The sequence below is a fragment of the Lissotriton vulgaris genome, chromosome 11 (assembly GCF_964263255.1).
Source record: "Lissotriton vulgaris chromosome 11, aLisVul1.2, whole genome shotgun sequence".
Classification (NCBI taxonomy): domain Eukaryota; kingdom Metazoa; phylum Chordata; class Amphibia; order Caudata; family Salamandridae; genus Lissotriton; species Lissotriton vulgaris.
In genome coordinates, this window is record NC_141699.1 from 617,508,017 (window position 1) to 617,531,205 (window position 23,189).

Here is a 23,189-nt window from a genome sequence, read left to right on the forward strand (position 1 = left end):
CTGGGGGAATGCCCTGTGAAACATAATCAGTGCTTGACTTGAGCCAGTGGTTTCTGGTGCTCGGCACCGGCACTTGATTGTCAACACTGCGGCTTGTGACAGTCTACCACAAGGGGACGCTGTTTGGCTAATTTAGAGTGACTACAACAATAGGTAATTATTAATTGAATATACATTAAAAGCGAGTCATTCTTATAGCTTTGGGGGCCTAAAATAGTCACAATTGTCACACTTGTAGGAGGACTGTGATGGTTTGGTTAGTAGTTGTGTTGTCACTATCATTGGCAGCTGGCAGGGACAATGTGTGGTGTAAGCTGCAGTGGCCTCCTGGCGATAGACTGGACACTTATTTTTTTTTTTTACAAATTAAGCACTGGAAACATTACACACCTTCACTAAGTAATACTTTACATCCCCATCACAACTCATCGCTTATGTGTGTTCTTTTCAGAATCCCTTTTCATTTAGTTTAAAAATGCAGGAACGTCTTTTAGAATTGATCGGCGCTCTTTATTTTGGGGGACAGTACGAGATTAATGTTTTCTCGTCCCGTCGAAGCTATAGCGCTGACAACGAAAAGTAGTCTCGTCGGAGTGAGCAAGCATTCAACAGCCTCTCTGGAAAAGTTGACAAAGTGCATTGGCAAAGGCCGGGCAAGAAATCAATTTCTTAGGCCTTGCAGTTTGTTAATCCTGCAAGCCTATTACTTATGCTGCAGAGAAAGGAAAAATCTATACGGTAATTGTTGGCATTGTTGCAAAGCACCCTCAGCACACTTAGCTTTAAGGTTTTGAGCCGGAAGCTGCAAGAACACTTTTATTTCAGTGTATTTGGCACCCAATGTTTGTAGCACAATCACGAGGCCTTCTGCAAACTCAATAGTAATTTGCCACGCGTTAATGAGACTTGTTGCTAGTTTAGCACCCCAGCGGAATCTTGAAATCTCAGCAACTGCTACGGCAACTCCCGGTGCCTACCCGGGCTCCCGAAAGTCACAAGTTTAAATCGTGGCAGGAACTGATTCAGACTTTCACCCTTGCTCTGCATGCTTTTAAACAAATTATTTCCCCTTTCCTGTATTTAAAAAGCTAATTTAGCACAGATAAAAAAAATATCTCAGAACTAAAAAGCACGTTTTGTAACTTGGACAACACTGTCCAAGAAAAAATTATGTATATTTAAACTGGAATATCATTGGTACTTTGCCTGTACAATTCTATCTGTGATTGCTCCATTCACACTGTGTTTCTTGAACACGTCATGTCTGTTGACTTGTTTCTACTTGTAGGGTTATGAAGTAGCGGCTGGTGACATTTGAAAGTGGTGAGGCGTAAAGTTAACGTGGGACTGCACTGAGGCGAGCAAGCCCCAACAACCTACGGGGTGTTCGGGTCTTTTCCCCCAAAACATTATGAAAAAGGAGTGCATAAATGGAGCATTTTCAAGCAAATTTGAGGGAGTAGGAGGTTGGTAAAGCACTTGCGACAGTGTTATGACAGGATCTGTAACAACATCCTTATATCTACCAACTTCACCTCAACACAAGTACAAACACACACTCAAACACTAGTATCAAGTACACACATAAGGAACGAGTCACAAACATTTGTTTAGGCTTGAAGACCTGTACATAAAAAAGTATACAGAGACCGCTGCAGCTGCAAGCAGACGTGAAATACTCGATTTACTCACAAAGTGACAAACACAAAACCCGCAGCCAGACATACTGGACCCGGTGGCACCTCACATGCAACCCTGGTCACACCATCCCCTTTCTGGGGGCATCCATGAGAAGCCCTGGGCTGCATGAGGACATACTGAGTGCTTGTCCTAGCAAGTCGAGTTTCTTTCTGTGTTAAAAAAGGACCACCTTCCTTTTTCTGCCTCCCTCTCATTTATGTGTTTCAGTGTCTTTGTGTCTCACACTCTTCACCATCTCTGCCACCCTCTCCCCAGCTGCCCTCTGCACTTCCCCCTCACCTTTAGGTCTCTCCCATCACTCTTTCTACCTCCTGTTTTACCCTTTACTGCTTTGCCTGAATTGCACCCTCTTTCATGTTAGTCCTTTCACTCTTTTCTTGCTGTCCCTCATTCCACTCCCCTTTGCCCTCCCCCTCCTCTCTGTGAACCTCTCTCTCTGTCACTCTCCTCTCATTGCCACTCTTTCCACTCTCATTCGGCCCTTATGAATCTCTTCTCATGCTCTTCATCTCCAGCCGTGTCACTCTCACCTTGCTGTCACTCTTTCCACTCTCTTTTGCCCTTCCCTCCTCTCTGTGAACCTCTCTCTCTGACCTCCATCTCTGTCACTCTCCTCTCATTGCCATTGTTTCCACTCTCATTTGGCATGTATGAACCTCATCAAACGCTCTTTATCTCCATCTGTGTGACTCTCCTTGCTGTGCCTCTTTCCACTTCCCTTTGTCCCTCCCTGCAAATCTCCCTCATCTGCATCTGTCACCCCCTCTCATTGACACTTGTTCCCCTCCACTCTGTCCCTTTCTCCTCTCTGTGAACTTCTCTCTCATCTCCATCCCTGTCACTCTCCTCTTATTGTTACTCATTGCACTCCCCTCTGTCCATCCCTCCTCTCTGTGAACCTCTCTTCTGCACTCCGTGTCCCCCTCCTTTCATTGTCACTCTTCTTTGCACTCCCTTTGCTCCTGTCCTTTCAATTTCTTGATCCGTGGCTACTTCTTCCCACTCTTCCTTTCCCTCTCTCCCTCTCCTCTTACGCTTTTATTTTTACTCCCTGTTCATAGTACCAACTGACACTGACATAATTGTGCAGCACCTGAGTTTATCCAGCAGCCGAGCCGAGCTACTTTTAAGATAACGCGCTTCCTGTGACCATACTCGCAGGTTGTGACTTTGAAGAAAACTTGTAATTAATGGTCTATTCAGGTTGGCCGGTTAAGAATGCAGTAATTTTCTCGGGGCACATTTAAAAAATGTTCATGTGTATACAAAGCTTCAATTTTTTTTTAAGGGCTAGACAACCTTGTTACGTTTAAATCAGCGAAAGATTCACTGATACAGTACCACCTGCCCCCACAGTACAATTTGCACATGTCAGCACGCGTGCTCTTTGCATGCTGAAGTATGCCCAGTGTAACTGCTGCAGGGCCCAGGGCAGTGGCGGTGCGTCCATTAAGGGCGCTGGGCTTTGCCCCACAAGCTGCCCGCACCGCAACTCCCTCTGCATCTCTAAACTTAAGTAAACTGACTCAGTTTACTTATGTTCAGAGAGGCCCAGGGGGAACTGTCTGACAATAATGTCAATCAGCATGAACTCGGACCGCCCAGGGAGGGCAGCCCGGCATCATGCTGCTGAGTGACTGATATGTAGCAGACCAGGGGTGGCGCAGAGCAGGTAGCAGTGCGCATGCTGGGTTAAGGTTGGCACATTTTTTCGCCGTGCCCACTCATGCGCACTACTGTCTACTGGGTGTGGCCCATACCCATAAGGACAGTGAGGGTTGAGCAAAGGCTCAAACCTCAGTCTCCTAATGGGCGTGCTGGAGCAGCGTCAGTATTGGCTTGAGGGGCTGCCTACCAGTGCTGTTACATAGAAGAGGAGCAAACGGACCCGGCCGAGAAGAAGAGAGGTGCCTCACAAACCTGGTCTGGTAAGTTTTTTTTCTTAAAACTCGTGTTTTGCGCCAGAGACACCTGAGTTTCTCTTGCGTTGTTTCTGCGCTGCCATAGGCGGTGTTCTCTGCTTCTTCGAGCTGGAGTGAGCCCCCGGTGCCAGGCCTGCCAGCTGGGCACTGCCAGCACAGCCATCCACCACTCGGAGATACACCGCCATGTTTCATAGCAGCAGATGAAGCGTGCAAAGTGGCCCAGCCTTCACCTCCCACTCGGCGCCACGAGCCGAGGATGGTTAAAGGCGCTGGAAGCCAAAAACTGCGGTGTTATGGATTAAAGACCTGGCAGACAGAAGCAAACACGTCTCCCTGCTCTGGAAACGAATACCCCGGGCCCCGCAGCAGTTACACTGGGCATACCTCAGCATGCAAAGAGCACGCGTGCTGGCATGAGAGGGAGGCAGAAAAAGGAAGGTGGTCATTTTTTAACACAGAAAGAAACTCGACTTGCTAGGACAAGCACGCAGTATGTCCTCATGCAGCCCAGGCCTTCTCATGGATGCCCCCAGAAAGGGGAATGTGTGACCAGGGGTGCTTGTGAGGTGGCACCGGGCCCAGTATGTCTAGCTGCGGGTTTTGTGTTTGTCACTTTGTGAGTAAATCGAGTATTTCACGTCTGCTTGCAGCTGCAGCGGTCTCTGTATTCTTTTTTGTGAACATCGCTTTAAGCCTAAACAAATGTTTGTGACTCGTGCTTTATGTGTGTACTTGATACTAGTGTTTGAGTGTGTGTTTGTATTTTTGTTGGGGTGAAGTTGATGGATATAAGGATGTTTACAGTTCAGCGAGGGTTTATTAGTGTTCAGAATATAGATGGCGCACAACATGTAGTGGTTGAGTAGTCACGAAAGGGTAGTACTGGTTGGTGCTGCTTGTTCAGAGAGAACCCTGAAAACTCTGAAACCAAAGGGTGCAGGAGCTAACCCTTATGATAAGTAAAACGACCAGTCAAGCGCATACAACAATTGTAAAGGTATGAGTAGTCAAGGTAAGGTGTTTAAGGATAAGATCACACACGAATGTTCTTTCTATCTTGTTTTAATGGGTATGTGAATGGTCCTCCTATCAAAGGAGATTCACAAAGAAAGAAAACCAGCCGACACGTGTTTCGTCACCGGTGATATTTCCAACCCGGTCCCGATCGGGTGTTCAAGCCAAAAATGTGCAACAGTCCGCACAAAGTGTAACTGGCTGAAGGGTAAGAAGCTCATATTTAGACAAAGGCGGGTAATGCCTGTTGTCAAGGCAACGAGCGGCGGTATGCCGATGAGTCACGTGGAAGATATTGCCGGATACGGGAACACCCGATCAGGACCGGGTTGGAAATATCACCGGTCCCCTGATACTACGATATTCCACACTTTTGCAGCCCTGAAGAGTCATTGGGTTAACACCCTATCTGACGAAACACGTCGGCTGGCTTTCTTTCTTTGTGGGTCTCCTTTTATAGGATGACCATTCACATACCCATCAAAACAAGATAGAAAGAACATTCGTGTGTGATCTTATTCTTAAACACCTTACCTTGACTACTCATACCTTTACAATTGTTGTGTGCACTTGACTGGTCGGATATAAGGATGTTGTTACAGATCCTGTCATAACACTGTCGCAAGTGCTTTACCAACCTTCCTACTTACTGAAATTTGCTTGAAAATGCTCCATTTATCCACTCCTTTTTCAAAATTTCTCGGGGGAAAACCCCTGAACACCCCGTAGGATGTTAGGGCTTGCTCGCCTCAGTGCAGTACCACGCTAACTGTACGCCCCACCACTTTCAAATGTCATGAGCTGCCACTGGCCCGGGGTATTCGTTTCCAGAGCAGGGAGACGTGTTTGCTTCTGTCTGCCAGGTCTTTTTCCATAACACTGCAGTTTTTGGCTTCCAGCGCCTTGAACCATCCTCGGCTCGTGGCGCCGAGTGGGAGGTGAAGGCTGGGCCACTTTGCACGCTTCATCTGCTGCTATGAAACATGGCGGTGTATCTCCGAGCGGTGGATGGCTCTGCTGGCAGTGCCCAGCTTCAGGCCTGGCACCGGGGGCTCTCTCCAGTTTGAAGAAGCAGAGAACACCGCCTGTGGCAGCGCAGAAACAACGCAAGAGAAACTCAGGTGTCTCTGGCGCAAAACACGAGTTTATAATTTAAGAAAAAAACTTACCAGACCAGGTCCGTGAGACGCCTCTCTTCTTTTCGGCCGAGTCCGTTTGCGCCTCTTCTATGGAACAGCACTGGTTGGCAGCCCCTCTAAGCCAATACTGACGCTGCTCCAGCAGCGCCAGCATTGGCTTAGAGCAGGGTGACTCACCGCCCGCCTGCCCATTAGGAGACCGAGGTTTGAGCCTTTGCTCAACCCTCGCTGTCCTAATGGGCATGCGCCACCCACAGTAGACAGTAGTGCGCATGAGTGGGCACGGCGAAAAAATGTGTCAACCTTCTCCCAGCATGCGCACTGCTGCCTAATGGACGTACCACCACTGGGGTTATGTGTTGTGCAGTGTACAACAAAACAAGAATACCATACCAACACGTTGTTATTGCTCCAATACATCAGGGGCGTAACACAGGCCCCTACAGCCCCTGCGGTGTAACACAGGCCCCCACAGCCCCCCCGGTGCGGGGGGCCCCCTCACTCTCAGCAGAGGGAGATGGCAGCGCCTGCAAGCAAGCCTCTTCAGTGACAGTCTTCACAAATAAAATGGTGCTCCTGCGCGCACGGCCTCCCCAAGTCCCCATAAATTAAACAGTGCCGTGCACGCCACGTGGCGGCCTCTAAGCCTTCCAGTCTTCCTTCCCTCTCTTTCTGTCTCGGCACTCCCTAGAAAAAAATGAGACTTCAAGAAACAGGTATTACCCTCTCTTTCCTCCGTTCGTCTATTTGCTCCTCTGTGAAATGAATCCAAAAAAGAAAACCATTTTTGCTGGAAACATTGTCTTTTTCTGACACAAGTGCAGCCTCAGGGTGGAGAGAAATGAAACATTCGAAATGTGAAAAATAAATAACTAATAATTAATACAAGACAGAGTGGTTGCAAGGTGGCCAGATTGATTTATTTACACCCAAACACATTAGCGCCACTTTACAGTGTTTGCCAGTGAAGTGATACTTTTTTCACCTCTCTCTTTGAACAGCATTGTTTTCCCTGTGTGGGAAAGTGCACCTTGCCTGGAGGTACTGAAATACCTGCTTGATGGGTGAATTGGAAAACAAAATGTGTACAGCGACTGTGTGTTTACAAATGTGGTCTTTTTAAACCATACTGCCTATGTTTTGAAAGGCTATAAGCAATGGGCACTGAAACGGGTCCCTTCGGGCCCTGTAATCATGGCCTTACCTTTTCATGCAAAAGCACTCACTAATTTCAGAATAATGAGTGTAAAAGGAAAAAGGTAACCATGTTGTTCCTGCTTACATTTCACATGCTTTACTTAATCTTGCATTCCCTATGAGTGTTTGCTTTTTCTAGGATGTTGTTAATTTTTTTAGGCAGCATATCGCTCTTGTCTAGTGCGTAAATAGAATTGAGTCACATCCAGGTGTTTATAGCGGGTCAGTGCACTGCAAGTTTCTCTAAGTGGGGCAGTATGGTGTTCAGTGGGGGAGAGGATGTAGCGCTATGGTCAGAGCTGCTGAAGTGGAACTAGTGAACCAGGTTCAGCCTTAATGACCAGGCTCCGAAACCACTCTCCTGAGGGAGCACATTCCTGTGCTACACCTTAGAAGGCGCCGCAAGATCTTAAAAGCCTTGGTGTCTTAGCACCAGCAGGTGGACCCTAGCGGTGGCAAGTGTGGATTAACCTTGAAGGCCTGTCCACCACTATCCATGAAGTTCACCTCCAGTCTTGGGGACAGACCTATGAAGCAGCACACCATAGAGTGGCAGTGACTCTGTCACTGAGGTCACAGAACCGCACCGGGTGACAACTTCAGGTGGGGGCGTCGTGTTTGTAAGTATATTAAGGTTTTAAAAGCACTTGCTGCCTACTTCCTGGCCTCCAACACTTTTGGGCAACAATAAAAATGTCTTGATAACTCCAGTGATTAATGTTCTTAGTAGAGAGAGATGATGTTTTGTCTAATGGAAGGTTTGACTCATGAAAAGGAATGGCAGAGGTGTAATATGCATGCTGCTAAGAACATGTGCCATGCAGATCACAAAGTGCACATATTGTGAATAGGTCAGAGGGTTACTGCTTTTGTGAGCGAGACCCTACTATTACTTGCAGTTAATAAGTTATAATCCTAACATAGAACAGTGAGCTATTAACTGTCATGTAAGAGCTGCATGCCAACTCTAAGGTATAAATTAGAGCGTTCTGTTTTTTTTTCCCAGTCTACGATTATCCTAATGTTGCAAAAAAGGGTTCAATGTTCTGATTTGTTACCTTTGCCTCAAATTGTAAAGCGCTCTGATATCCTTAGGGATCAAGTTCGCCCTTAATAAAACTTTATGAATAAATACATTTGGGTAGAAATCCATTCTGATTATTAAAGAGAACCCCCAACAATGGTATTATGTTTTGAATTCTGAGTTTGTGTTTCTGCAGACCAATCACTATTAAACTATGCTGCCTACTAGTATGGTTGTCATGTGACTCCTATACCTTGTAGTCTTATGTAACATTTCCTACCCAGTGTTTACACACATATCAATGATTTGTCTCTGTGTAATATGTGTGATGTAAAGTGTTCTGACACGCTACACTGGTATTAGTGGTGCTGTAAATTTTCTGATACTTTATTATTTTGAAATTTTTACACATGCTAACAGTTTCTGCAAAGATTTTACCTTATTATTACTAGTGGAACATACAACTGCAGCAATGAGAAAGGTGACCAGTCAACCTTTGCAAAGGGCCCTCCACTTCACAGCCGCACAAGTCACATTTTTTAGTAACTTTTGATGTGTTCGGGCTATAAACAATGTATTAGTTAAAATTGTTAGATTATGCAGCAGATGATGTATTATGTGGCAAATATGGCAAAGCCATAGATATGTGGGAAACATTTGCAAACTAGGATATTTTGCATTCATGTTTGAACTGCTCTTGTGGAAAAAGGGAGGAGAAGTGCTGCTGACAGAAACTCCATGGCTGGGAGACAAATGGCGTGCAATTCCACTTTTAAGGATGTTTGGGACATTCTGTGATTGGAAATGTATCCCACTTTGTGAATGTATTTTAATGTCAATAACACATATTTAACCTTAAATAAACATGTGTATCTATTGGTTAAATTAAATAATGTAATAAGCTGTAACCAGTTAGTGAAATGGGAAACAAATATTACAAATTGGAATATTTTGCTCTTTCTGCCACACCTCTCACTCCGCCCACTGACCCAATCCATTGGTTATTCACGCCCTCTGATTCTCCTCCCACAGTTCCCCTACTTTTTTCCCCCACTTCGACCACTGCCAGGCACTTACATGCTTTAGAGACAACTGTGGGCTTTTACCACTGGGTCTCTTAGAGAATGACCCCTCAGGTCCATTCAAGGGGGCTAAACACAGCAAGTTTCTGGGTTCTCCGCACAACGTGTTTGCTATTTGACGCCAGACCTCTGCAGATTGTGTTGAGGAAATTAAACATCCCCTTGTGCTTGTATAAAACATAGCTGCCAAGTGGCATTGGCACCATGTTGTGTCCATTCATAGCTTTTATCCAATACAACTTTGTATGCTGGAATGTTTAACCCCTTACCTAGATGGTCACAGCACAACTCCCAGAATGTAAGGCGCTGTTGGCTTAAAATCCAGGCCTGGCTGGCGGTGGCACATGTGACGATAGAGCCATTTGGAAGCAATAGTGAATCTGTAATTTAGCAGGCGTGTCTATACTCTTAGTAAATTGTAAATACCGCCAGTGTTGACACACTGAGGTCTGAGGCCTCTGTTTGTTATGAAGTAAGGCCTAGTCTGGTGGTTCAGGTCAGTCCTTGTGAGGGAAGCTGCTGGACTTGTTTTTACCATGCACTTTGAAAGTATTTTCACCTTGATGCGAGACGAAAGTTGGATTGTTTTACAAAACATGCTTGATTGTTGTATATTGCTGGACTGGTGATTGCTTTATTTTGCACTCTGAAAGTATTTGCACTTTTTCTTTTGCTTTACCAACTGCAGTTTGAATAGATTATCATTAGGTACTTGCTGATATGGTTTGTTTTTATTCTACATGTGGTGTTATTTATGGTGTTGCTTGCACTTGTCTGTAATACGTGTAGCTTAGATCTTGTATTTAGCATTGTTTACACTACAGAAATGATAAATTAAAACAGACAAACATCTGCATCAATGTTCTGAAGCATCCAAACAGTTTTCTTCCTCAGCCTTGTTTGCCTGTCTGTTTTGTAGTGCTTACTAATAAGATGTTATGATTGAAATTGCTTCCTCAGTTCACATTATTATCATGCACAACCCTTGACAGTCGCTAGTGTGTGGCATGCAGATAATGCACCAGTCTATTTCTCTTGACTTTCGCAGGACACTGAGTTATAGCTTGTTTACTTCTCATATATATTGTCATTTGCCCCAACTTTGACTGTGCGGTGGGAACCTCCTCTTGAATCGGAGGGCAGTTCAGTTGTAGCGCTATCTCATACTCTGGCTACGATCATCCGAAAACTGATGTGGTAGTCCACTGCGGCCCTATGGCGCATCGCGGCGGGCCTAACCTTGGGGCCTGGGGTCACTGGCGGAGCCGCGTTTCATGCACCAACGACTAGTGTCTACTCAACATTTCCACTAGTAACACCCCACCGGCCACTGCTCCCCACTGAAGATTGGACTCCAGGACCTCCTGTATGCCCACAGCTCCGCAATTGGTCATGGGCCACCTCCGCATTTCAGTGCCGCAGATGGCGGCTTCTCAGGATCCAGGTGATGAGCAATCATCAAGGGCGGAGAGTTCTCCGGAAGCACAACACACTGTCCTCTCGGCCAAACTCGAGTCGGTCATAGCAGCTGTGGAAAAATCCGCACAACACTGGATCAGATGTGCACTTCCCTTGAGTTTAAGATTGATAAGGTAGCCTCTGATTTCACACTTCTAAAGGCTGATCACCAGAAGCTGGCGGACCGAGTCCGAGACGCTGAACTTATATGGCCGGGATGCCTGTCACCCCCTCCCAACACAAATCCCCAAGGATGGGAAGACGGACGCAGTTCTTGAACTTTTGGAAGGCGGGAGGGAGTTACCCTCCCGGCCGTATTTATTAAAATATGAAACAAAATTAAAACATTAAAATAAACGTTTCATATCATGTACAATTTTCATTTATTACATTTCGATGAAGACATGTTCATTGGCTAACCTTAACAAATCTCTAGTACAAAGGTTTTCCTAGCCGAGTCTAACATCCTGCAAATGCATACTTTCTAAATTAAAATTGTACATCCTAGCATTACGGGCCAACGGCAAGGTCGCAACCGGTGTCAGATCCCTACTACCAAAACTCTCGCCCTCACGGTGTGAGTGGCGGCCGCGCAGAGGACTGTACCCTCTGTGCCAACTCCAATTTCCCTTGTCTTGTGGGGCCCCCCATTTTAACTCGACGCCATCTTAAAGGTCGTCCGAGGACCCGTGTGAGGTGTCTGTGAGAAGGCAGCGTGGACTCCCCCTCCCACCCCACACTGTCTATCACATCCGCCGTCGCGGATATCCGGGCCCCGGGAAATTCGTAGGAGGGGCATATAGCCCCCTCCTCCCCTGGAAGGGGCCTATGGCCGTTTTCCCCTAGGCGACCCATACTTAGTGGGTGCCGCCTCCCCGTGGGAGGGGCCAGTGGCCGCCTCCACCCGGGCGCTCCCATCCATAGTGGGTGGCGCCCCCCTCTAGGGACCTTGAAATTACTGCTCACCGATCATGACCTTACCGCCCGACCAAAAAATAAATACGACATTTGATTACCTACTAAGCGAGAAAATTATCCTGTTTATTTGCAATATTTGTCGATACTACAAGAAAACAGTACCTTCAGACAGTCATCTAGACCTTTATATACCGCTAAACAAAAGGAAGAAGAGTTATCAAACAGAATTACTTTATTGCAGTACTAACATCGCCATAAGGGGCTGGTGGGTGGGTCAAAATTGCTCCTTGTTCCGGCGAGGGCTCACGTGTAACGAGTTGGTGCAGCTTCCAAGCACAGGAACAAGAGGATGCTTCTTCGGATTCCCGCTCTCTTTTCCTCTTCGGGAGGGCGTGAACCCTCTGCTGGTACGCCTACTGGGCGTGGCCATCGGCGTAGGTGTCTAGGACAACCCCTCTTGGACGGGAAAAAGGCGCGCCCCGGCTACGCCGCTTCGGGCATACCAGCCGTGACACGCCCCCTGCCCAAAATGGTTTCCCGGGAGGATCCGAGCCCCCAACCATACGTTCGGGGGGACCGAGTGGTCGCCCCTTTCCATATGGCCGGGATGCCTGTCACCCCCTCCCAACACAAATCCCCAAGGATGGGAAGACGGACGCAGTTCTTGAACTTTTGGAAGGCGGGAGGGAGTTACCCTCCCGGCCGTATTTATTAAAATATGAAACAAAATAAAACATTAAAATAAACGTTTCATATCATGTACAATTTTCATTTATTACATTTCGATGAAGACATGTTCATTGGCTTACCTTAACAAATCTCTAGTACAAAGGTTTTCCTAGCCGAGTCTAACATCCTGCAAATGCATACTTTCTAAATTAAAATTGTACATCCTAGCATTACGGGCCAACGGCAAGGTCGCAACCGGTGTCAGATCCCTACTACCAAAACTCTCGCCCTCACGGTGTGAGTGGCGGCCGCGCAGAGGACTGTACCCTCTGTGCCAACTCCAATTTCCCTTGTCTTGTGGGGCCCCCCCATTTTAACTCGACGCCATCTTAAAGGTCGTCCGAGGACCCGTGTGAGGTGTCTGTAAGAAGGCAGCGTGGACTCCCCCTCCCACCCCACACTGTCTATCACATCCGCCGTCGCGGATATACGGGCCCCGGGAAATTCGTAGGAGGGGCATATAGCCCCCTCCTCCCCTGGAAGGGGCCTATGGCCGTCTTCCCCTAGGCGACCCATACTTAGTGGGTGCCGCCTCCCCGTGGGAGGGGCCAATGGCCGCCTCCCCCCGGGCGCTCCCATCCATAGTGGGTGGCGCCCCCTCTAGGGACCTTGAAATTACTGCTCACTGATCATGACCTTACCGCCACAGGCCGGATAGTTGACCGGCTATCCGGCCCCCCCACATTCCTCCTAAAGGTCATGCTTCCTCAAATCCCTTAGCCAAGCTATGAAGTCTCCTATGAGTAAGACATTACCCTCCCGGGACAAGTGAACCCCATCCTCTAGATACATGTGATCCCCCCGAATACATCCATGCGGAATACTGTGCAACTGCGCCGAGCGAAACAACCTACCAAGTTTGTTGTTGACCTTTTTCACTGAATGGTTCAGTGCTGACACCGAGAGGCCCCCCCGCCACACCTTCCTGGGAATCATGTGGGACCATGCTATTGTGCACCCTGGGATCCTTCTCGCCAGCCAGCTAACAGTAGACAAAACTTGCTCGAGTAGTACTCGCCTCCCGAGTGTCACCATGTCATTGCCCCCCAGGTGTACTATGATTACAGATGGCGGTGACCTCTGCCGCCCTAAGAGTTCCTCGACAAAAGATTCAAACTGGTCAATACAGAGCCCGCCCCTTCCGTGGAAGGTCACTCTGCACCCGTATTCCCCAGCTGCGTGAGTCGCGTCACCTGCTTTGAATACGTCCCCGGCCCGCCTCACGTATGAGTGGCCCACGACCCACACCACTCTCTTTTCAGCCGGTGATCTCTGACCGCTGGTCCCCTGGTGCCGGGTCGACTGCAAATTCCGCCCCGCATAGCATGCTCGCGAAACTGTAAATCAAACAGAAGACAAGAAGCGTGAGTGCATGTAACTTGAATTCACAACATGTGCAATCGCACATACCTTTTAAAACAATTCGAGGACCATCGTCCCAACTGTTTCACCTCTTCAGCACTCTGACCCCTGGCTGTAGCCTCAGTAGCAGCCCCTATCCTAAAGGAGTGGGTCCCAAAATCGCACGGGTCCATGCGCGCCGCTGCGATTGCCAGTGCTAGCACCCTCTGAAACTGAAACCTCGTCAGTGGGGTGGCATCAATGTGTCTCAGCAGGCTCCCCTCCCATGTATCCGCCCTTCGCGCCAAATATTCCTCAACGCACCTCACCGGGCACATGGGGGACCCTTGCATGCGCTGGACAACAATACTGTCTCCCATAGCTCTCTGGTCAGTCTTGGACTTGGCTATTGTGACTACCATTGAATCACCCCTAATCAGGATGTGATCCCGACACAGGCCTCCCTCCACCTCTTTCTTATTCTTTGCGACCAGTTCGCTCACCCGCATAGCCCCATGGAACGCTAATGCGAAAGCGGCCCGGAACAGAACTGTTTCGAAATGGGAGGAACATGTCGTGGGCAGTGCCGACATGAGCAGGGACAACTTTTCTAACCCAATCGGGTGCCTCTCGTCCACTGTACGACCTTCCAGGCGTTGCCAACCACGTAGGGCTTTCCTTACCAAAAAGGACGATGTCGGGTCCTTGATACCATGCGCCTGCGCCATGAATGAAATGGCGGCCCGGTGCCTATTGGCCGTTGCTACTGATCGGCCTTCCCTGTGTAATGCTACCAGAAACTTTAGGAAGCAATCCTCCTGACCCCATTTGTCCTCCACTGCCGGACCCAAAAATGCACAATAGGAACGAAACGCTCCTTCGTATGCCTTCCTCGTCCTGGGGGCTAAGCTTGCTGCCACGAGGTCTTGTAATCCGGGGCACCGAGTAGCCAGAGTGCTTCGGGAAATGGTGCCGCCGCTAGGTCCGCGGAAGGTAGATAACCCCTGAAAGCCTGCATGTGTGAACGAGAGAGTGCATCAGCAGCCTGATTCAGTACACCGGCACATGTTTCGCCCTGAATTGCACATTCAGTCTCATGCAAAGTAGTACAATTTCCTTCAGTAATCTCAATAGCCACTTGCAGCGTGTTGCCTGATTATTTATACATTCAACAACAGTCATATTGTCAGACCAAAACACCACAGAGCGATCTCTGAACTCATCCGGCCATGCCATCAGAGCCACAAAAATGGGGAATAACTCGAGGAACCCAATGTTACCTGTGAGACCGCTGGTGTGCCACCACGCCGGCCATGTTTGCGCCGACCATCGATTGCCAAAGATGGCGTCAAATCCCACGCTCCCCGCCGAGTCGGTCCACAACCCCAGCTCGTCCGAAGACGCTGACGGCTTGTTCCACACCACTCGACCGTTGAAATCCGCCAGAAATGCCAACCATATGCGCATGTCCTGGCGAACCTCTGCAGACAGTCTCGTGCGGTGGTGTCCTTCCTTGAGACCAACCATAGCTTGTGCGATAGAGCGGGAAAAGGGGCGGGCCATTGGTATCACTCTTAGGGCAAAGTTAAGCCGACCTACTGCTTGTTGTAACTGATGGAGGGTAACTTTCTCCTTGCTAAGGCACAGTTCCAGGGACGCCCTGAATTTCACTACTTTCCCTACTGGCAAACGGAAACATCCCTCCACAGAATCAAGCTCAATTCCCAGAAACTCGAGTGAAGTAGATGGTCCAACCGTCTTACCTGGTGCCAATGGCACTCCGAATCCCTTCATGAGGGTGCAAAATTCCTGTAGCGCCTGCGCACATTTTGTGTCGCCGGCTGCCCCAAAGAACAGAAAATCATCCAAGTAATGCATAACATGGCTATGGCCAGTGGCTTTGATGAATGCCCATTCCAAAAAACAGCTGAATGTCTCAAAATAAGCACAAGAGATAGAGCAACCCATTGGCATACATCTATCCATGTAGTAACGTCCCTGGAACACAAAGCCTAGCAGACGCTGATCCCATGGGTGTACCGGGAGCAACTGGAACGCCGACTCGATATCTGACTTCGCCATCAACGCTCCGGGCCCCAGGCGATTCAACATGGTGACGGCATCATCGAAAGATGCGTACCGCACCGAACAAACTCCCGGGTCAATCGCATCGTTCACCGAGAGACCCCTTGGAGCGGACAAGTTATGGATCAGCCTAAATTCCCCCGGGTCCTTCTTGGGAACCACTCCTAACGGGGAACAGATGAAATTAGTTACTGGCGGGTGCCTATATGGGCCAGCAACCCTGCCAAGGGCAACCTCTTTTGCAATCTTCCTCTCCACGACCGCTGGATTATGCTGAGCCGACAGTTGGTTTCTACAAAGTGGCTCCCCACGAAAATCCCCCGCCGGGATGTGGAAACCATATAGGAAGCCATTCCTCAACACCCCAGCAGAGACATGATCAGGGTATTCGTTTAGCCAGGGGATCATTGCCATGATATCAACGGGGGTAGGTAGCGGTACACAATGGCCCCCCTCAGTCTTGTTTGGACCCTCCTCTACCCGCCGTCCCACTATTCCTGGATCTGCACGAACTCTCGGGGTGTGAGGAATTCCTGCAACCTGCACACGCATGTCTGAACCTACATGTCCCTTGTGGCCTGGTGCAATTGCCCCTGTTAAAATTCCAACAGACCCCTCTCTTACCCCCATTCCCACCAGTCCTTGCTTGGTGGTCGCTACCGGGGCCCGCTCGAAAGGGCACCGAGGGCTGTTGGCGGGAAGGCCCCGACCCATTTCCGCCTAGCGAGGACGACCTCGTTGCGCCCGGCAGTAGCTGCTTCTGCCAAGAAATCGAGTCGAGACAATCCCACGTCAGAGATGAATCGTACTCCTTGGCCTTACGGAACTTCATATCGTAACCCATCCACTCATTGCCCTCATACGTTTCATACAAATCCATTATTCGTGCTTGATAGCAAGACAATTCGGGCAACACCTCGGGCTTACGTTCCCCCATAATTGCAGTAAACATCGCAAAGGCCTTGGCCCAATTTGTGATTGTCTCGTCAACCCTGAATCCCGCCATTTTTGCTCGCCATAGACTCGGGTGCCACAAATCTTTCTGCGTCTTAATATACTCCATCTCGCGATGGTCAGTCAGCAGAGAAAACATATTTACATACTTATCAGCCCATATCAATTCTTTCGTGGCCAACGGTATATGTTGGACCACCTTCTCCCGTCTTGAGGGCAACGACCCCTCCCCCGCCATTGGCAATGCCTGCTTACCCGGCTCAATTGTCGTTCCCGCTGTTTTCTCGACGCCCGCTGACGGTCCTTCCGAGGTCACCTGTGGGGGGACAAGAGGGAGATTCGCCTTTGCGGCAGCGCGCGACTGCCGTAACTGCTGCATTAGTAACTTGGCCTCTTCGGCCGTGTCTTCAGGCGCCGTAGCACCCCCTGTTTTCCTGCCGAGCCATGCGGCCAACTGGGCGGCTAATTCCGGAGGCATGTCCTCCTCGTTGGCGGGCGTAACAACAACTGGAATCGGTTGACCCGCATCCGGGATTGGTACCGGGGCCTCGACTGGACTGGCCGGGCTCGCCGGGGGAACCTCGGGCACCGGGACCTCCCCCCCTGCCGCCCTATTCCTGACCCGTTTCCCCCTACCCTCGGGGGCAATTTTCGGCAATGCCGGACCTATTACCTTCTTTGGTCTACCCGGATTGTTCATCGCAGCCATCTGCTTCTTCATGTTCGCCATATCTCTTACCAGCATGCGAAGCATCTGGTCAGTCCCGGACTTTTTTCCTGCCTTCTTGCCAGGCATTATTATCGAATATCCGATCCAAGTTGATCAACACGGTCCTGAATTCTTAGCCTTGAGTCGCTGAAAGAGAAACACAAGAATTACAAGTTCTCAAAATTGCTCCTTGTTCCGTCGAGGGCTCACGTGCAACAAGTGGGTGCAGCTTCCAAGCACAGGAACAAGAGGATGCTTCTTCGGATTCCCGCTCTCTTTATTCCTCTTCGGGAGGGCGTGAACCCTTTGCTGGTACGCCTACTGGGCGTGGCCATCGGCGTAGGTGTCTAGGACAACCCCTCTTGGGCGGGAAAAAGGCGCGCCCCGGCTACGCCGCTTCGAGCATACCAGCCGTGACACGCCCCCCGCCCAAAATGGTTTCCCGGGAGGATCCGAGCCCCCAACCATACGTTCGGGGGGACCGAGTGGTCGCCCCTTTTCCACTCTCTCTGGACTGCAACCTAAGTCAAGCAATCACACTGCCACGCTGCAGGACTTACTAGATCGGGTATGTACCGTAGAGGACAAACTGGATGATGCAGAAGGCCTCTCGAGCCATACCAATGTACGAGTGGTTGACCTTCCTGAAGGCGTAGAGGGCCAGGACACTGTTGGCTAAATGGAGAACTGGTTGCGAGACTGGTTTCTGGCAGGGGTCTTGTCCCCCCAATTTTTGTAGAATAGGCTCACAGGGTCCAAGCTTGCAGACCCCCTCCTGGTGCCAGCCCAGGACCGTTTATATTCCGGTTATTGAACTTCAGGGACAGAGACACCATACTGAAAGAAATCCGGAAGTTGCCAGGGCCTGTTGTCCAAAACGCTTCAGTCATATTTGTCCCAGATTACACAGGCCAGGTGCAGAAACGGCGTGGGCTAATTCGGGGCTGGAAAACGTCAGCTCTGTGACCTTGATCTGCGTTATTCCCTGCTTTTCCCTGCCCATCTGCGAGTGCTTAAGGATGGAACCACTCATTTCTTTGATTCACCACCTGACGCTTGAGACTGGCTGGAGAGGCGGGCTTGGCCACATTGTCCAGACCACCTGATGGTCCCCCGGTGCCCAGGCGTGGCCGCCGTAGGCGGCGAGGAGAGGTCACACGCAATCATACCGCACCAATCAACGCTCTGGATCCTGAGCAAATCTTGTCCTAGCAATATGTTATCCTCTCAGTCCTCAGGATCAGTGTGATGTTAAAACAAGGCCACCTCCTGATCTATCCAAACCCAGATTGCTGTAATAGCCATGGGTTAAGGAAGGATCAAGCGAGGGCAAAACCGCTGGGAAGGAAGGGGACAGCAGGGAGGGAGATCTGAAAGACAAACAACAAGACCGTTGGTACCGGTTTCTACACACCAGATAATAGACAACCACAACAACCCACCAGTAATAACATATACCTGTGAAGGAAACTAAGGTCACGGTACTGTAAGGGTATGGCACCTCTGTATCATCCAATCCAGAGAAGGATACGAATGTAGCTATGTCTCCCTGTAACACACAAAGATAACAGCCCTTACACTCAATCATATAATCCTTTGACTATGTATGTTTTAGAAACTTGTGTGATAGTACCTGCGATTAAGGGGAAGGTCTTGTATAGGTCCTGTCAGCCCGTGTTTCTATGGCACACGTTGAATAAGAATAAAAATAATAAAGGGTTACTTCACCCTGTTGAGAATAAATGACGTCACAGTACCTGAGCCACTGAAATAAGATTTCTTCCGATAACTCAACTGGTACGTGAGGAAATGTATTTTCACGATAATTCACAGCAGGAGTCGCAAAACGCAGACTCGACCGACAGGAAACACTCTTACCAAGCCTGGTAAGACAATGAGGGTATATGGCGCATGAAACTCGGAATTGAGATTCACCAACGGAGGGCAAAGATGCAATCAGAACTTTTCAGAAACAACGGTCCTCCGCATGAGCCGATGCAAGAAGGCTCGCCAACGGAGAAACGCCGACGATGTACGTTCCCAACAAAGGAACCATGATTCCTCCGCATGAGCCGATGCAAGAAGGCTCACCAACGGAGGAACTCAGACGCGGTAACCTCTCAATAAAGGAACAAGGATTCCTCCACATGAGCCGATGCAAGAAGGCTCGCCAACGGAGGAATGCAGATGCGGTAGAAACCAACCGGCGGAATTGCCGAAATGCAATTCAGCCGCGAGCCGTACGGAGATCCAGACGGCAATCCAGTGAACAGATGAGCACTAAATCCCGGTCAGAGAGAAAGCTAATACTCGGTCTATGGAGCAAGAATATCCAACAAGGAAAACAGGAAATTTCCTCCTATATAGCAACGCCCATCAATAGGCGCTAGGCATTCTGGGACATGTAGTCGTTTTCCCTACCTCCGGGGCACACAGTCTGTTTCTCCCTCTTGAGGCGCTCAGGGGATCGTGACACAATAAGAGGCTCTCAATGCAGCAGCTTCTCCGCACAGTACAAGGCCCTTCCTTAACCACAACGTTGTCCCCATCCAGTTCAAGGGGTGATGCAGACTCTCACCCGGCGTGGACAACAGTCTCGTACTCGCCTCACCACCCTGTCTTCCCTCTCCTTACCTAGGTCAATATAGTCTGACCGCTAGGGAAAATGACTTGCAACAGGGATATTCTACATCAGAGGGTGTTTCTGTGAGCTGTTTGAACTGTGTTTACTAGGGACTGTGCACTTCGGATTTTGGCCAGGAGAGGGAGTAAAGTTTTATTCAAACAGTATTGTTAGATTTCAAGTTATTGAGGTCTTTATCTGCAGTAGTCCAAAGTGTGGATTGAGCCTGTCTGTCTCCTAATAGCTTCTGAACAGGAGAAGCAGCTTCCAACTCCCTGACCAACAGACCTTGTCCGAGGTCGCTAGGACCTTATATAGTCTGTTAGTGGTTGGTACATGTGTAGTCTGATTGGTGGTTGTATCTGGTGTTTCTATTGGATTAGGGTTAGTGCCCTCATTGGTTGGGTATTTGAGGGTTCTGATTGGTTTCTGGGTCCGTGATTCAATGAATGTAGGGTTGGGACTAGGGCTAGGGTAAGGATTTCTATTGGATGTAGGAACTAGGGCTTCCTATGTTAATGGTTGTTGGGAGTAGGGTGGGATTAGGGCTAGGGTTGGACCTTTATTTGGAAGTACCGATCAGGGCTTCTGGTGTGATTGCTTGCTGGACTAGTTGTTGTACTAAGAGTAGGGTTAGGCTTTCTATTGGAAGTAGGGACTAAGGCTTCCTGTACCATCGGTTGCTTGGACTTGGGCTGGGATTACTGGTAGGGCTAGGGCCTCTACTGGATGTAGAGATCAGGGTTTTTTAACTGATTGGGTGCTTGGACTAGGGCTAAGGTTGGCTGTAAGGTCCTAGTCTCCTATTGCTTCTAGATGTTAGGTCTAGTGTTTTGATTGGATAGTGTTAGGGCTAGGGTTCCCATTGGCTGAAGGGGTCACCTGATTACTAGGGCTATAAAAGGCCAGGGTTAGGGCGTCGAGGCTAAGGGTGGAGAGAACAAGGGCAGCTGCCTGTTTAAGCCTGTTAAGGGTGGAGAGGACAAGGGCAGCTGCCTGTTTGAGCCTGTTAAGGGTGGAGAGGACAAGGGCAGCTGCCTGTTTGAGCCTGTTTGAGACTGGCCAGGGCCAGAAATGCTGCCCATTTTCCCATTTAGCAATACCCAGCCCACACCATCCACATCCACAAACTTAACGTACTTATGGATCTATATATTAATCACTTTCTTCTAATTTAGCATTTCCAATGCACTACCCTATTTCTCAGTCTATGCATCTATCAATATATCCTCTACATCCACTCTCATTAATCCCAAACCCCATACCACTACTATGATCCCCAAAATAACCCTTTCTTGACTCTCTCCTACTCTACTCCTTCTTGTATCATCTGACACCTCTTTCTACTATACCTATCCCCAAAAACAAACCTTTCTAAACTCTTCCCTCTGACTTCCCCCCTCCAAAACTCCTTTTTACTCATCCAAAAGCCTTCTCCTACTGCTAAGACCTAAAAACAAACAAACAAAAAAATCCTTCACCCTTTTATCCCTCCACTATCCTTTTCAATCAAAATTAACAGACTAACATGTTCACTTCTGAAATTCCGTATTCATCTATACTAATTCACCACTAATCCTTTATGGGTTCTGGAGGGGCGTGCTTCAACACTCCATCAGGGGTAACAAGTGCTATATGAATGCAAAGCTTTCTTCCCCTTTTATCGCTCCGCTATCCTTCTCACTCCAAATAACTGACTGATATCCACCACTGAGATTAATTTCATATTTCACTATACTAATTCACCACTAATCTTTTATGGGCTTCCGAAGTAGCGTCCTTCAATACCCATCAGGGGTAACAAGCGCTATATCAATACAAACCTTTTTTCCTCCTCTATCCTTCTGTTATCATTCCAAATCCAAATAACTGACTAACCTATCCACCACTTTAAAATGTACTTGCATGTTTCACTATACCAATTCAACACTAATCCTCTATGGGTCCCGGCGTAGTGAAAAAGCGCTTTGACGCCTCGTCAGGGGTAGTAAGTGCTATATAAATGCAATTACAATACAATACAATTTCAGACCCTTCATAGTTGTTGTTTGTTCTTCAGCCATAGGCAGTTCCTGAGACAATAGGATCACTCCTTGACATTGTTCTGATTGCTGCCTCAGTTAAATAATCTGCTTTTGACAGTATTGTCACAAATGGCATAGCTTATATGTTAAGAGTGTTTCCCACTTTCTCATTCGAACTTAGAGAAAGACAATATAAAGGCATTTTATCAAAATGTTGGAGGTTTCAAATCAAAATATGCTACATTTCTGGGTGGTAGGGCAGAGTGGTAGATGGTGGACCGCGCCGCCGGGGGCGGGGAGGGGACCTTTATGTGCTTTGCAGGGGGGCCCCCTCAAGTTTTGTTATGCCACTGCAATACATATCAATCTTAGTGCATCAAAAGCACTGTAGAACCCTTACACTGACTGTTAAGAAGTTGTTATGGTCGTCTTATCACTGTAGTGTCCTGCTGGGCATGTACTAGTGTTCAGCCTTGTGCTGCAACCACACTTTACACCCACTCATCACAGGCGTCACCGGTCAGGTGACCCTGCTAATAACATTCCCATACTTTAGGTGGAATTACTTTGAATGGTCTAAAACATATTTCCAATAAGAGTGGAAATACGTTTTCCTGTAATGTCGGACTGAAGCTCCGTCTATGGTTCTTTACTTTTACATTTTGTTTAATTCAAAATTCTAGAGAGCATCTCAAGCAGGGTAATATATAATGAAATATATCTTGAACATTATGTAGGAGGCAAAATAACTTATTAAAACATCACCCTCTTCATACCATTTACGTACAAGTATGACAAATGAGTGAGCAGCAAAGTAAAAATATCTCCCATGCCCACGACGGTCTGGGAACCCAAAGCAGCCCTGGTAATTAGACGGACCAGTCCCCTGGTAGGGGAAGGGTGTTGGTGCAATTGTGAAGTCCTGCTGCTTTTGTTACTGTGGTCAATATTGCAGCACTACTGCCAAAACTGGCCCTCACCGCTCCAAAACCGGTCACCATCCTTCAAGCCTCCCGGGAAACGCTTGATCCTCGCCACGGCTGCCCATATCTGCTATTTCTTATAATTCATCACCAGAGATGAGCTACCCAATCAAGGGGCATGAAATGGCACTGTGAAACCTTAAACAAATGATTATTGGTTATTTTTCTTTTTATTTGAATGAATTAGGCAAATTAAGACAAGGTGTGGCCCTGAATGAGAAACGTCCCTCCTGGCTGCCTAACTGTTCCTCTGAGCCAACTGTCTCTTTTTCCCCTTTCAGCT